General features: G+C 47.1%; 1 pseudogene; it reads right to left on the bottom strand.

Moving 5' to 3' along the window:
* Positions 1 to 2,813: 2,813 nt before the first annotated feature.
* LOC131920408 (malate dehydrogenase, cytoplasmic-like) lies at positions 2,814 to 3,810 on the bottom strand (annotated as a pseudogene).
* Positions 3,811 to 10,639: the final 6,829 nt, after the last annotated feature.

The raw sequence follows: 10,639 nt of genomic DNA, 5'->3' as shown, positions 1-10,639 counted from the left end.
CTCTCTCTTCCTTGTGCATGTGGATCAAGACGTGAGTGCTCAGCTACTGCTCCAATGCCATGCCTGCTGCTGTGCTCCCTACCATGATGGTCCTGAACTCTACTACCCTCTGGAACTGTGAGCCCCGTCAAATTCTTTCTTCTACACATTAGCGTGGTCACGGCGTCTCTTCACAGCAATAGAAAAGTAACTAAGACAACCCTTCCTGCAAAGGCTCTTGGGAAACGTCAGCGACAATGTTCCTTCTGCTTCTCCAACTTTCTCAAGCCGCTGTCCTTGCTTTAGAAATTTCTGTTCCAAATGACCCATAGGAGCAATGGCTGGTCCCGGCCACAGGGTATTTGCAATGGCCTCATAAGCCTGCAAAGAGGACCTGCTAGAAACTGGCCTTGTGTGGCCATTTCTCTGGGTTTCCATGGCAGTAAAAATCTCGGCAGGTTTTCTCCTAACTTCTCAGGCAAATCTTCCTTGTCCATGCACCTCGATGTTGGGTGTCTTAGGACTGAGTCCCAGGCCTCCCTATGTGCGTGCCGCTGAAACCCTTAGTAGTTCTGATGGGACGTGTGTCAAAGGGAAGAGTGTAAGAGCTGGCCCCAAGGTGACAGATTGATGGCATGATCTTCAAACGACAATAGCACTTTTAAAACTAATTTTATACCATTATTTCTACAATTATGATAAGCAGTATCTTCTCTCTGCCTTTTACGGTTTCTCATTCACTTAAGGTCCAATGAGCATGTGCTGTGATTTTAACTAAATAGATAGAATTTGAGGCTTCCTCTCAATTCCTAATCATTTCAGGGGAAGTCATTTAAAAAAAAATCTTAAATTTCACTTTACTGGCTCTATGTGTACTGTGTAAGTGGGAAAATACTGCTTAGGAAAATGCAATTGCTTCATAAATTAAGGAGAAAGTCGTGTTGGTCTTGTAGAGGACCTATCATTTAAGTGGGAAAATACTGCTTAGGAGAATGCAATTGCTTCATAAATTAAGGAGAAAGTCGTGTTGGTCTTGCAGAGGACCCATCATTTCCTGCCGGTTCAGAATTTAAGTTCCCTTTTCCTAGAATGCACTTCCCTCAATCTCCGATGCCAACTTCCGGGCCATGTGCTTAGTGACTCTTTCTTGGTGACTTCCATGACAGCAAGGGCAGTTTTCCAGTATTACCTTTCTGCCCGTGCGAAGTATCCAGGGTTTCGGCAGTTGCAGGAAGCAGGCGTGGAGAGCTGTAAGTAACCCGTCCACGCCACAGGACAGGGCCTGGAGCACGGCATCTCTTCCTGTGAGCCCATAAAAGCAGTTGCATGAGCAGTCATCTCCGATGTGGACGGCATCACTGCCCAGGCTCTCTGTTGTACTCTGAGGGACAGGGACTCTCAGCTTTAAGAAGACTTGAGGCAGATATTTCCACGCTGTTTCCTTGAAGGACCAATCTTGAGAGGGACACAAGGGGAAATACACACCTGTAACTGAGGCCTCCATATAAATAATGCTGCTTGCCCATCACAAAATCTGTAGGCTGCTAAGAAAACAAAGGCCTCTGGAAGTGAACCTAATAACAGTGGTTAAGAGACCCTGAGAGGAATCTGGATGTATACTACCTGGGTTCAAATCTCGGAACTGTCACCTTTTACCAGGATCAGTTCACTTGCCTCTTAAGGATTCATAATAAAAGACACACTGTGAGCTAGTTCTGAGGACTGAATTTGGGGATTTATATAAAGATCTTAAACAGGACCGTGTCTCTAAAACAGTCAACAAACATTCATTCACTGTGCATCAGACAACCTATTATGTACACCCAGCTCACCCTTGAACCCAAGACATCAGCCTTGCATCTTTGCTGCCAGCCAGACCACCCAGCACTCTGCTGCTCTTGGCTAGAACGTACTAACGTGCTTGCCCTGCGGGCATGATGTGGCCTCTCCAGAGCCCTCTTTCCCGTTTCCATGGCTACGTTTCCTCTTCTCTGTGTTACCGAAGAACCCCGACTGCAGAGGCAGGTTTATTTATAGCCATAAAATTAGTGTTATTTGGCTTGAACTTTTCTGCAGCCATCAGCCCATCACTCCAAGAGCACCCACACTCAGGCGGCACTGTTCCATTTCCCCTGTGCCCTGGAATCATTAATTAGTGGCTCAAAAGAATGTTTATTGGATATCTGTGAAGAGAGCAGCTCGACCCAGGCTTTCTCTACCGGAAACCAGTGTCTTCCCCAAACTCCGACTCCCACAGGCCAACCACTGATGACATAACTCTACGCGCCATGTCCGCACTTTAGATACGGCCAAAATTTAACTCACCATAGTCTCAATCTCCTGCCCCACGTTCCCGATTTTCACAAACGGAGTCACCATTATCCAGCTTCCAGGCCAGAACCTGAGGGCTGTCTCATTCCCACCCCCGTCTGTCTTACCACTACATTCCTATCAACATGTCACCAGACTTTATGGTCCCATCTGCTGAAGTCCTCATCTTCACCAATGATGAGGATAGTGTGTCCCTGCCTTGGGGACATCGCTGTGGGATTGACAGCTTCTCAGTATCTTCCTCCTCTAATCCTCCCTTCACACCCTCATTTCGCTGTTGCCGATGCCAGGGCTGTTTTCTCACTTGAGTATATTTTTATTTAGATCACAGCACTCACAGCATGATTGACTTTCACGGATCTGAACCACGAAGCATGTAATATTTAAAAGACGTTGCTGTTCACAATTTGAGTACAGCATTACTCCTGCTTGGTACTAGGCTCAGAGACAACATTCCGATTCCCCAGCTTTGGGGTATTTATTGGCTCAACATGGTTGTCTAGTCACGCAGAGGAGAGACATTCAAAAGCAGATTCTTTTTCTTCTTCCGGTTCCTTTGCAGTGAGGCCCATCTTCTCACACCAGAAATCATTACTAGGGAGGCCTTCAACAATTCCCAGGACTTATCACGACAGGGAACGAGTCATCAGGGACACTGTTGGAGTTGCCATCAGAGGTAACGCCCATTTGGAATCTTCTAGGATCCAAAGCAGATGTCTCAGAGATGGCTTTTGCAGCAGACATCGCGCGGGACAGTTTCCAGGTCTTGATGACGGCAGCACTGTGTCATCAATCTTGATGACGTCATCGCGGTTGCACAACCGTGCTGGACTCTTCCCCCAAGCCAGCTGTCATCTTTTAGGGCTTCATACACAGACTTCCTTTCCTTGCAATTTCACCTTAGCATGATTGGCATCTGGATGCTAGGTTGACAAGCTCTCCCCGAGAAGACGGCATTCTTTCCATCAGCAGCAGTTACACCGTGTTTTAGAGCAGTCTGAGATTTTGCCCGGCTGTGGTCCAAGCGAGGCAGACAGCTGAAGCTCTCCTTGGGGATCGTTGGGGCTGACTTGGAGGCCATCGGGACAGTTGGTGTTGGTTAGGTTTCCCGATGCAATGACCTTGACTGATGTCTTGGCATATTTCTCCAAGGCTGCACCCTGAACTTGGAAGGTTTTCACACTTGCGTTCAGTAGGCCTTCCCCATGCCTTCCCTTCTTGGTGGGGAGCCCCCAAGGACAGCCACATCCAGGTCTTTGAAGGCAACCTCTCTGTCTGTTGCAATGACGTCTTTCAGATGGAGAAGGGAATCATGCAGTTCCATCAGGACACCGTCCAGAACATCCATCCTGGGGTTTGTTGTCCAACAGCACAGGAGTGATAGGCTGGTCCATTTCCAACACTGTATGACGGTGAGTACGCCATTTCACCAGCTGCTCTAGTCACGAGGACTCTGATTGGTTCAGACGTTATTGGGAACTGTGAGGCAAATTTCTGCATTTGCAAAGGCCGCCTCCTGTTGTGGTGGTTGTGGTTGTGGTGGTGGTGGTGGTGGTAGTGGTGGTGGTGGTTGTGATTGTCCTTAGCACATCTATTAGTTACCCTTCCCAGTGTTGTGACAACGTGCCTGAGTCAACTGGAGAAAGATTGACTTTAGTTCCTGGTTTTGGAGAGTAAAGTCCACCATTGGCCAGGAAGGCTCAGGCTCTGTGGCAGGGGGCGTGAGGGGCGGCATTTCTAATATGGCAGGAGATAGCCTAAGACGGGAAGGAGTCAGATATCACACACCAGCAAAACCTGCCTCCCCAAAGTACCACAGCCTTCCAAACAACGTCACCAGCTGCAGACCAGGTATTCAAACACATGAGCCTGTGGGGACATTTAGACCATAGACACTCACACTAACTCTACGGAGTAACCGGGTAACCAGGTTCATTCTGACAATTTTTTTTTTTAAGATTTATTTATTTATGTATACAGTGTTCTATCTGCATGCATGCCTGCACGCCAGAAGAGGGCACCAGATCACATTATAGATGGTTGTGAGCCACCATGTGGTTGCTGGGAATTGAACTCAGGACCTCTGGAAGAACAGGCAGTGCTCTTAACCTCTGAGCCATCTCTCCAGCCCCTCATTCTGACAATTTGATACATGCAGGAAACACTTTTGATCCCGTCCACCATGGTTGTTGCTTTCTCTGTTCACTCCCCCACCTCCCTTCCCTCTGGCTCAAATATTACCTGCTATTTTTGTCTTGTCTTTTTCATCCCTCATTTCAAAAAATGCATTCTTTGTGTGCAATGTATTTTGATCATATTCACTACGTCTCTCCCAGCTCCCCCCAGATCCAACCCTCTCTTCCCTACACACACAACTTTATGTCTTTTTTTTTTTTAACCCATCAAGTCCAATTTACACTGCAAAAATACTCTTAGATGTAAGGTCATCCACTGAAACACGGTGAACCTACCAGGGGCCGCACCCTTAAAGAAAACTGACGTTCCCTCTCCCAGGAGCTCTGGATTGCCAACGGCTCCTCAGCTAAGGATGGGACTCAGGGCCCACCTCCCCTCTCCATTCATGGGATTTTATCTGGTTTGAGTTTGCGCAAGCCTGGGGCAGGCTGTCACAAACACTCTGAGTTCAAGTGTAAAACTGCCCTGTTTTGTTCGGAAAAATAAATTATCTTTTGGTTTGACACCCCATTTCCCACCTGGAATCCTTCTCTGTTCCCACACTCTCATGGGGGCAAGGTTCTCTATTTGAAAACACAACATTTAAGTCCTGGTTTTACCTTTATCTTTCTTCTAAGGATTCACCCCTGCTATCCAACGTGGACTTTCTAACAAGAGGGGCTTGCTGCCCTCTTTCATGCTTTCATGTTGAATATATTGTCCCTTAACCTAGAATCCTAACCCTTTCTTTGCCCAGTAGCTGAACCATTCTCTTTCAGGACTCATTTTGAAAATCACTTACTGGAGGACATCTTTTCCCACCTCCCCAGGCATATGTGCCCCCTCTAATCCCTATGTTCTTAAAGTTTCTGGTACCTCCATCTAGAATTCCTTCCTCTTCTTTAATCCGGTTGTTTCCTGGCTTCTCTCCCCTGACCCAGGCTGACCCACTTCAAATGCTGTTTGTCTCCGTAGCCCCATGACTGGAACACAAGAGATACCCAACAAACACTCATGAAATACAGGACAGCCATGGCTAGAGCCAGGCCTGCTGGGGCCTTCCTGAGTTCCAGGAGTCTCTCCCACAAGGTGCCTCCTCAAGCAGTCTTGGTTGGCCTCCCCTGAGCAGGGAGGGCTACCCTGTGTCCACCATGGGGACACAGTAGCTGCCCTTTGGGACTTGAACTTTATTGCACTTTTATCTGTGGGGGACATGGCTCCCTAAAGGGCAGCTTTGAGAGGCCAGACCCACAATACGTAAAGGCCCTGGTAGAGACAGCAGCTGCTTGTTCCCATCAATGTCCCAGCTTGTCAGAGCAGATCCTCCTTTGGCCCTGGGGCTGACAGGTTCCAGTCAGAATAGAAGCTAAATGAACTTGGGTTCCACCCTTGATCCAAACCCAGGAAAACATCCAAGTCAGTATGTGCACCAGACTGTAAGCTCCAGGGCAGAAGACCCCAGATTTATATTCCTTTAAGCCACAGCACCACAGGGAATCAAGGAATGTGGTGACCCTCTTTAATAGGAATAAATGTTTGTCGCAGGAAAGGTAGTTAGAGCTGTCTACAAGTTCAGACAGACACTAGGAAGGAAGTTCTGAGGCTAAACCAGACTTAGTGGCAGAGGTCTGTAACCCCAGCATTTAAGAGGCTGACGCAGGGGGATCGTGAGTCCTAGACCAGCCTGGGCTACATGGGAAGAGACTATCTCTGTTGCTCAATTTATACTGAACACATTTTTTGAAAGCAGAGCACAGAGCTCATAAAAGAGTCCTTGCCTTGTCAAGGTGCTTATGGACTGACTAGAGAGAAAAAGACACACTTCCAAGCTGAGTAATAGTAGATGAGTTACCTGAGTAAAGTCAAGAGACTATGTCGTGTGTGTTTGGGGTGTGTGTGTGTGTGTGTGTGTGTGTGTGCATGTACGGTGTGTGTGTACACATGTGTGTGTGCGCTTGTGGTGTGTGTGCATGTGGTGTGAATGTGTGCATGTGGTGTGTGTGTGCATATGGTGTGTGTGCATATGTGTGTGTGTGTGCATGTGGGGTGTGTGTGTGTGTGTGCATGTGGTGTGTGTGTGTGTGTGTGTGTGTGTGTGTGTGTGTGTGTGACTCATCTTCCAGATGAGAGGTTAGGAGAAGAGGAGGTACATGGGGCCCCAGGCTGGGCTGTCAGTGGAGACAGAGCTCATGGGATCTCCAGTTCTGGAGATTCAAGGGCATGTGTCAGTGTCTGTCGGGTCCTAGGGGGACCTCATGGAAGGATTATACAGAGAGAGCAACCACACTGCCGGACAGAAAGCCAGAAAGAGACTTGGGAGTCAGGCCTAGGCTTTTACCACAGACCACTGAAGAGTCCCTTAAGAGTGACCCTAATTTCTTCCAAGTGAAGCACCCAAATAACTCAATGGCCTCCCCCAACCTCAAATGTTCTATGCCATCCTTTACTGCCTCACTAGGGGCCAAGCCTCCAACATAAACTTTTAGGGAACATTCAAACTGTAGCAGGCTCCATATATCACTCAAGACCAGGGGACCTGGAGACCCCAGTGGTAGAATAAGGAAGGCCCTGGGCTTGATACCCATCACTCAGACACACACACACACACACACACACACACACACACACACACACACAGAGAGAGAGAGAGTAGGGGATGAGCACAAACATGTGTAGGGTCCGCTTCTAATAAGCCCTGGAGCACAGAGACGGAACAGGGCAGTCTGAAGAGTTACCACTTAAGGAAGGGCGGTAAATACTAGTCCTTCTGCTAAATCTACTTTGTTTTGCTGCAACAAAATACTCAGGGCTGGATAAGTTACAAAGAAAGGAGGTTTGTATATCTCACAGTTCTAGAACCTTAAGCGGCCACATCTCATGAGAAGAACCTCGTGTTGCATCCTAATATGCCAGATGGCATCCCACAGCGAGAGAAAGAACATGAATCATAGATGCCCACGGAAGCAAGAAAGTGAGCCAAGGTCATCCTCAGCTGCGGAGCGCGAGAGCGTTCCAGGCTGTCCTGAACTCAGTGGCATTCTGTCACAAAGCAAGAGCGGCAAGATGGCCGAGCTCCGATGCCTTTTCTTGTTGAAGATAGAGTCAAGGTCAACAAAATATGCCCCTGGGCTGAGCAATAATACCTTCTGCAGGCACTTGGGGGAGGAACACATCTCCCTGGAGGCTGAAAGGCTCTCAGCTCAGCCCCTCCTCCAGAGCCAGCCAGCAGAGCCAAGGCTTTCTCTGCCCCAATTCCAGTTTCCAGTGTTTCCTCCTGATTAAAAGCCCTTTGGCTGCCCAGGATTGTCTGTAATGACAGTAACTGACTCTTGAGACTGTGAGGCAATCTTTTCACATCTTCAGATGCAATCTGTCTTACACAGCCCCAGACTGTCTGAGTTCACAGCAAAACCATTGCGGGGTGCGTGGGGGTGGGGGGTTGGCTTTGGCTCCCTTCTCTCCCCTCAGTCTCCCACACCTTCTGGAATGACTTAGATGATACTCACTATGACGATCCTCATTAACTCAGTCATTCATTAGTTAAAAAAAAAAAAAAAAAAAAACTCTGGCTCCTGTCTGCCTCTAGGGTCACAGTAACTCAAATCCCCGTGATCAAAACTGGGTGGCAAAACTTGTTTCTCCTCAGCAAGAGTCTGCTTGCACAAGCATTTACCTCTTACAGTTTCTCACAGACACGCACACACACACTGTAGCAACAATGGCAATGACCATGATTTCCCAAGCCCGTTGCCTGGAAACCACTTCTTGTTTCTGAAACTAATTTAAACATGAGAATTCAGCTCATGACTCAGGCCAGCCATGCATGGCATGGTTTCCTCTGTGTTTTACTGCTTTTTTTTTTTTCTTCCACATCACAAAATAATGCATGCCTATTCCAGAAAAAAAAAAAATGAAAAGAATATGAATACTGAAGAAAGGTCTGGAAGGCACAAAAAAAGTCTCCTATAACCTCATTATCAGAGACAGACAGTGTTGTCTCATAGGGATAGTTTTCTCTTTATTTGGAGTTTTCTTAATTTTTTTATGTGTGTGTGTGTGTGTTTTGCCTACATGCATATATATATATATATGTATATATATATATATATATGAACCAATGTGCTCCTGGTGCCCTCAGAGGCCAAAAGAGGAAGTTGGATGCCTATAAGCGAGTTGTAGACAGATGTAAGCCATCATGGGGGTGCTGGAAACCAAACCCCGATACTCTGCCAGAGCAGCAAGTGCTCTGAACTGCTGAGCCGTCACATCCCTTGAGGGGTATTTTCTTTTAAACACGTCTTTCCTTATTTACTACTCATGCGGTATGGTGGAGGTGGGGAGAGACTGAGTGTGCCACCGCTGGCATACGGAGGTGAGGGGACACATCAGCAGAGTCGCTTTTCTCCTCACACCTTTCCCAGTGCTCCTGAGCCCTCTGAACCGTCTCGCCAGCCTGGAGATATTTTCTCCCTCCAAATTTTAAACATCGTTGAGAATAATTCTGGCATCTACATTAAGATTAGTATGGAATTTACCCATCTGACAAAATTTTCCCAGTGTTTTCTAAAATCTACGTCTATAAAGCAAGCCGTTTTTCTTTATTTGCTTGACTGATCTCTGAACGCTAGACGTTTCGGTGATTTCCAATCTATTACCATTTGAAGTGCTGTCACGATCACGAACAAATTTTGTTGTTGTTTTTTGAGATGGTTTTACTATGTAGACCCAACTGGTCTTGATCTCCCTAGGTTGGGTCAGGAAGATGGCGAGTTCGGGTGTGTGTTACCATGCCCAAGTTTCAGAGATCCTGAACAATATATAAAGAATTAAACTACTATGTGCTGGTGACTGTTTTCAGTGGGAGGAGCACTGAGGATAAAACCACACATCAAACTCACCAGGCTAGTGCTCTCTCTACCACTGAGCTGTGTATCTGGTCTTCCACGTTTATCTTCACATGCTATTTACGTGTAAGAGTGAGATTCCTCTTGCATTTGCTTATTTATGTATGTGCTTTGGGAGAATGCATGTGCGTGTCACGGCACAGGCGTGGAGGTCAGCGGTCAGCCTGTGGGAGTCAGGTCCCTCCTTTCACCACGTAGGCCTGGGGATCGACCTCAGATCATCAGCAAGCGCCTTTACCTGCTGAGCCGTCTCACTAACCCGAGTTCATATGTGAGAGTACAAGGACTTGTGTGTTATAACGTGTGTGTGAAGATCAGAGGAGAACCTCAGGTGTCGGTCCGCCCAGTTTATGTGTTTGAGACAGGGATTCCTTCTGCGTACATCAAGCTAGCTGGCCTGCAAGTTTCCCGGCATTCTCCAGTCTCTATCTCCCATCGCACAGTAGAAACACTGGGATTACAGGATACTGTTCCCCGCGCTGTGCGGTTTCTGGAGACCCAGACCCGGGTCCTTGCATTTGCATAACAAGCACTTTACTCTCCGAGCCATCTCTCCAAACTCGGGTGTAAGATTTTAAAAAGATGTTTCAGCAGTGCATTAAAAAGTAAGTCTCCCACTTCCCCCTGGCTCGCACAGCTCCCTGGAGGTGGCCACAGCCACCCCAGGTTTTCTGTGACTGTAGAAGCAGGCGTGTGTCCTGTTTGATGATACACCTGGTTCCGCCTTGTGTTTATTTCACTTCCTCTATCTCAGACATCTTTCCAAAGAGAAGTGCTAGAACATTCCCTCGGATGATTTCCATCGCTTATGTGTTCCAGAGGGACCTCTAGAGGCATGAGATCCACTTTCGTGAGCGGGTTAGACCTGTGGAGACGGTTTTACATTGGTCCTTCGTTGCTGGAGGAACAGAGTGTGGCAAAGCTAACACATAGTCTTCCTTACCTGGCTGGAGTTAGTGTTGTGGTCTAACCTAGAGGTCAATATTTTTCTGACCTAGCTGTACTTTTTTTTTTAAAAAGCAGAGTTGAGAGTTGAAGTTTATTAAGGAGCAGTTTTTCTAAACATAGATTCAAGCCCATGAGTTAACAGAGAATGGTGTTCAAGAAGAGATACACACACACACACACACACACACACACACACACACACACACACGAGTTGTGGGCTTCTCAAAAGAGTCTTTCTCCGTATTCTCGATTAAAATTTTCAGCAAATACTTCCAGGTATGTGTGTTTTTTTAATTTGTAAA

This window comes from Peromyscus eremicus, chromosome 10 (genome assembly GCF_949786415.1).
Source record: "Peromyscus eremicus chromosome 10, PerEre_H2_v1, whole genome shotgun sequence".
NCBI classification, from domain to species: Eukaryota; Metazoa; Chordata; class Mammalia; order Rodentia; family Cricetidae; genus Peromyscus; species Peromyscus eremicus.
The sequence above is the reverse complement of the archived record's forward strand: the minus strand, read 5'-3'. Positions and strand labels throughout refer to the sequence as shown.